This window comes from Spermophilus citellus (assembly GCF_964194105.1).
Source record: "Spermophilus citellus genome assembly, chromosome: 8".
Lineage (NCBI taxonomy): Eukaryota > Metazoa > Chordata > Mammalia > Rodentia > Sciuridae > Spermophilus > Spermophilus citellus.
In genome coordinates, this window is record NC_138189.1 from 68500162 (window position 1) to 68506161 (window position 6000).

Below are 6000 nucleotides of genomic sequence, written 5' to 3' on the forward strand. Positions count from 1 at the left end.
TCTACCTTTTTAAAAAGACACATCTAAAAATTTTTAACAGCTAAGTATTAGAATTACCTAATGATCCTTTACTAAAAGTAAATATAACAACATGAAAGGCAAGCATACAGTAAGAAATTCAAGAAACATCCTTTAAGATCTCACTATCACTCACAGTGAGATCTTGAGTGACAAGACAAAAAAATTTGTTTTTAGAAATGTCTATCTTAAACTTCCTATGTTAGTCCAAATACTACTGAAAATAAGAAATAACAAATCTAAAATGTTACAGTCACATATAATAAAGATATAAAAAATGGCTAAGATTTTATTAACCGACAATTCCAAGTGCTATCAAGGATTCGGGGCCACTAAACTCTTATATATTACTAATAGGTATGCAAAATGGTATAGTCATTTTGGAAAACAGTTTGAGAACTTAACAAAAGATTACAGATACTGATAAATAGATCATTAAAAGACTATAGATATTGAAAAATATATTATTACAAGATGCAAGAATCCCGCTACTAGGTATTAACTCAAGAAAACTGAGAACTTCTGTTCCTCACAAATCTGTATGCAAAAGTTCAAAGTATTTTCATTTATGCTGACTAAAACTAAGAAACACTCAGAAGTCCATCAATTCATGAACAGATGAACAAGCTATTGATACCCTGATAGGAAAGTAGGCTACTCAACAAAAGAAAAAAAAAAACAACAACAAATTCAGTGGTATGCTCAAGCTGGTTGGTACAGCTCATGAGAACCCACTGTTAAGTTTTCAGAATTTTTGCAAACTGTTTTAGGAAGTTTAAAATAGGCCAAGGTGACAAAGTTTACACTACAATAATTAGCAAATGTAATAAATTAGGGATTGGGTGGAAGGGGTAGGTTCAGATTGTTAAAACACCAGCCCATTACTGAAAAACCTATCACATGCAACAATGAAATGAATACCAAAACATTATGCTGAGTGAAAGATGACACAAAAGGCAACATTCTGTATGATTTCAAGTATATGATATTTTAGAAAAAACAAAGCAGACATCAATACAGACAATAGCTAGATTAAAGGTTGTCAGGGGTTAATGCTAATATAGGAAGAGAACTGACAAAAAAGAGGCATGAGGGAACTTTTTGGAGTGACAGAGTGATGGAAATATTGTCTTGATTGTGGTGGAGATTACCCAATTGTACTCACTTGCAAAATTTTTATTGCATGTAAACTATACCTTAATAAACTCAACTCAAAAAAAATCGAAGGAGGAGTCACTTATTTCTTCATAATTTTATGGAAGATAAATAAATGCATCATATATACAAAGAGGAAAACTGGAACTTAGTGAAAAGCAGGAATTATAGTCTTTGATATGACATAAATAAAGATTAAAAATGTCAAAAAAGAAATGAATTTGTAATCATAGGTAACAGTACAATCAGAGGGTGAATGATCCTGCCAAGGATGCTGTAGAAATGGTCCTACTTTGGGTGTGATTTCAGAATAATACCATGAACTGGGAGTCTATGACTCTAAAATCCCAAGATATGGTTAGTGTATTATTATAATCTCCAACACATTTTTCATTGCTAACTAAAACATCGATTACTCATTTTAACATCAATCGAATGCTATTACTGATTTGAAGTCCAGTATAGCCTGGTTATTAAAAATACTGACTCTGAATTTAGACAATCTGAGATTGGCTCAAATGTTGGCCTGTCAACATCTATGTGACTTTGAAATAAGCCTCTCTAAATATTTATTTCCCCACCTCTGGGAATTAACATTTTCCTGAGATCTGAATGAAAATATATCAAAAGCTAGACTTGTGTGCTAAATTCTCAATTACAAACACTTACAATACTCAGACATAATTAGAAGCATATGAATTATTTAATATAATCATAAGAATTTTAACTTTCCAAATATAGAAAATTTATTTAGTTATTTGTTTATCTTTAAGATGAGGTCTCACTATGCTGCCGGGGTTGGTCCTGAACTCCTGGACTCAAGCCATTCTCCAGCTTCAGCCTATCAAATGCTGCCACCACAGGCAAGGGCCACAATGCTGGGCTAGGAAATTTATTCTTTAACTGAATGGCCAGTGGTTCATAATCTTTGGTGGAGTCGTATCCTTTTGACTTCATGGACTCTTTATTTGGAAAAAATCCAGATCTATGCTACATTATGAATATAATTTCTGGAAATTCAAGGCCGCTAGGAAGCTCATGCATGAAATGAAGAATGCCTGATGTAAACTCTTAACAACAGTAGTTGAATTTCAAAATCTTCAAAGAATTCCACTGATACTGAAATAGTACACTACCATTTTTTTTTCAGATTTTTGCAAGTAGGACCAGAAAATGTTTTATAATTCATATCTTATTTTTGTAGAAATTTTAAGTTAGAAGCACATTTTTACATGAATCAATTTCAACTCAGGAAAAGGACCTTGTAAAAAACTGAATTTCCAGAAGCCTGAGAATGGTCCAAAGCATAACATACACTAACAATGCTCAAATATCACAGGCAGAATTCTCAAGAATAATTCAATGTATATTTTGAAATATAAACATCCCAAGATAATCCCTAGACTTAGAGTTCCACAAAAGTTTTTTTTTTAAATCTGTTTCAAGTGGGATTTATTTTTTACTAGACCTATGTACTAATACCACATCGTTTTTTGTAAATCAGCACATCCTTGGGTTCTATTCTGTTAAGTTTTGTTATATGGTCGGTGGAAATGAATTCTTCTAAAGCTGCTACCAAATACTAACCTGAAAATATGCTCTTAGTGCAAAGGTTTTGTTTTTCTTTTTTTAATATGTTTTCAGACTACAAAATAATCAGTTGGCACTAATCAATTCATTCCCGTTACAGAACCAAAATAGTTTTTTCGTATGCATAAGCACCATCTTCCTACGGAAAAACAACCATTTTTAAGGAACTGCAAGTCCATGAAAGAGTTTACATATTACAACAAACAACCCTTCTATGGGTCTTATATTATTTCTGTGAAGAAAGACCCAATATTTTATATCTCTGAATTAAATGGTCCAAATCAACGAAACGCAGCACCTCAGGCTCAAACACTGGCCAGATGGCTTTGATTGGAAAGGTCACTGGTGCTTTTTAAACCCCGCTGTAACAGTGAATGTTTGCAATGCCACCACATCCCCTGTACAGGAGAATAGGAGCATCTCAGGCTGCAGAGAAGGGTTTCCAGCACAGGGCGTAGGGGGATGAGCTAGGAGGCCCGCAGCCCTGGAGACTGCGCCCAAGGGACAGAGGCCTCGCTCTGCTGCGCCCGGGAGCTGGGGGCTCTGGGGCGCAGACCCCGCGGGTCCACCAATAGGGCCGGCCCGACCCCTCTCCTTGGGCGCCCAGGACCTCCAGGTTACGCCCCCGCTGCTGATTACTACAAGCAACATGCCCTCTCCTCCCCCATCCCCCCAAATACCCCATCTCCGCTCCCCTCTGCCTGCCACCGTGACCCCGACCCCGACCCCACCGCGACGGCGCCCTCTCCAGGCCGCAGCGGAGGGCACGGGCCAGGCCGCCAGCCCTGCTGGCAGCGGCAGCTCGCGGGCAGCGCAGCCCCCGAGGAGGACAGCAGCTGGGCCCAGCGCGGCCTGTCCCCAGGGGCAGCGGGCTCAGGGCCGTGAGTGGGCAGCGCCTCAGCCCAGGAGCGAACAAAGCGGCCCCGGCGCGCCCGGCTGGCAGCACCGCCTCTCCGGGCGCGGGGGGCGGGGAGGCTGGCGGGGGGCACTCACCGGAGGGCCGGCGGGAGGGCACAGGAGGGCGCGGGCGGGCGGGCCTGGCCCCGGAGCAGGACCGCGACGGGCGCCTGCGGCGCGCGGGCGACGGGGAGGGGGCGGCGGGCGCGGCGTCCGCGGCGGGGCCCGGGAGCCCCGCTGCGGGGAACTCGGCCACGGGCCGGCTCGATTCTGGGGCCGCGAGGTGCGGGTATGGTCCGCCGAGCGGGCAGCGGCGCTAGGCAGCCAGGGCAGCGACGCTGCCGCCTTTCCCTTCTCCTGCCTTGGTCCTTGCTCCTTCGCGTCTTCCTTCTCGCAGGGTCCCCGCCGCCGCCGCCTCAGCCTCGGCGCTCCTCGGGCCTCTCTTCTCCATTAAGGCCGGGCCAACCCGCAGGGACCATCCCGGAAAGTGAGGGGTTGTTGCCGTTTCCCGCAGCTGTTGGTGGCCATCTTTAATCCTCCTCCTCCTCCTCCCGCTTTCCCCACCTCCCGCTGGCAGGCTGACTGACTGACTCTGGATCCTCCTCTTTCCCCTCCTGCTCCTCCTACTGAGCCGGCGGCTGAAATTGCAGCCACTCGGCCTCTTCCCCCTCCTGCCTTTCCTTCCTCTTTCCTTACTTCCTTCCCTTCCCTCAGCTTCCCGCCTGCCTGCCCAGCACTTAAGCGATGGCTTCGCCCCCTTTTGCAGGCGGCGGGTGCTGGAGTTTAGCCCCGGTTCTTCCTCGTCCCTCTCCCCTCCGCCTGCCTGACGCAAACAGCCCGTCACTCCCTTTCCCCGCACTGAGCTCCCCTCTCCCACCCCACCTCCCCTCTCCCTTGGTTCTCATCCCCCTGGGTTCCAGTTTCTCAGAAGACTGAGCTGAAAAAGGACAACTGGGTTCTCCCCGCTGCACCATACACCCATTTGCTGGATGCTTTCACACAGCAATGGAAAAACGCAAAACTGCGTTAATTTTACTCTAGCTAGAGTACAAAAGAACTGCCCACGCGAGCTATTTTACTACGTAGCTTTGAAACTCCTTCACGGTCTCCTCTGTGGCTCTGGGCCATTACCGAGTTGAAGAGCCCCGTTTCCGATGCTGCTTTCTGTCAATCACCTTGAGTCTGTCGCCTGAGATCTTAGGTTTTCCTTTCCCTTCCCGGAAAAGGCATTATTTATTACCTTCACGGTCCTAACAAACGTACTGAATAGACCGAATAAGCAGAGTTTGATAAACCTTGAATTGTTGAGCGACCATCAGTTTGCCCCTCCGTTGTTTCTTCCTATTCAACCCAGCAGATAATTTGGGTCACGTTTCAGTTTTGGCCCTGGGGACAAACTGAGTCAGCAGTTATAAGTGGATTCCCTCAAACAGCTTTGAGTGGGGAAGTGGTGGTGATACCAATGCTCTAGTAGCAAATTTGTTTTTCCTAGCGTTGCAATTTACAGCAGTTTCAGGATTTCCTCTAATAAAGATGAAGCAAGTTGTTTCCTTCTTAGCCAGTTTGCCTTTGGAATTGGATCCATTTGTAATGATTTACTCACGGATTACCGCGAGGTTCAAATACTGCTGATAAACGCAGGGACATTATGTGTGAGCACTTTAGGGGTCACAATCCCTGCTTCTGTGGGACACCTGCTATCAAGAAAAAGCACCTTGCCCTTTGAGAAGAAGACACAGGCTAAACGTTTCAAAGGTCATTCCCTTCAATAGGCCAAGTAGAGAAATGCCTTAAAATATATTTTTAGATTCTACTTAAAAATTAGGGGTTTTTTTGAGTTCATATCTAAGATTTTGTAATTATAAAAATCCAGGTATTTCAAAGCTCTGAAAGAATATGCCAAAACAAATCTAAAATATGTATTTCATGAAAATACTAGTAGCCTTTGAGGCGGGAGCAGGATTCATGTTTTTCTCTAATCCTCACAAAGTAACCTGTAGCCATTTAGGTTCAAGATTTAAGTTTCCATCTTTTAATACTAGTACTTCTGTTTGAAATTAACAATCTGCACCATTGTCTAAAACTCTTAAACCCAAATAAACTTATTGAGAGAGAATTGTATAATACATTTTGAAATAAATTATTAAAAACCAAGTACCTATGTATCTGGGGGAGAGGTGGTGCCCATATTTTGTTGTTGTTCTTCTTTCCTTTTGACCTCTGGGTGTTTATTCTTTATTTAGGTTTTGTGTTTCACCAGACTGTCACCTAACAAAATTACCACAAGCTTCTGACCCTTAAGTATTCATTACTATATATATGTTTGGAGAAAAAGGAAAA

General features: G+C 43.3%; 1 protein-coding gene across 11 annotated transcripts in view; it reads right to left on the reverse strand.

Annotated features, from left to right (window-relative positions):
* The window catches only part of WDFY3 (WD repeat and FYVE domain containing 3), a 253850-nt gene extending 249472 nt beyond the window's left edge, over nt 1–4378 (reverse strand). For 7 of the 11 annotated variants that reach the window (XM_081304730.1, XM_081304736.1, XM_081304733.1 and 4 more), the window contains exon 1: nt 3757–3805. The gene's annotated coding sequence lies outside the window, so the exon portion shown is untranslated. Of the gene's footprint in view, nt 1–3756 lie in introns of all 11 variants that reach the window. The other 4 variants (XM_081304728.1, XM_081304727.1, XM_081304729.1 and 1 more) reach the window with 3 other exon arrangements.
* Nucleotides 4379–6000: the final 1622 nt, after the last annotated feature.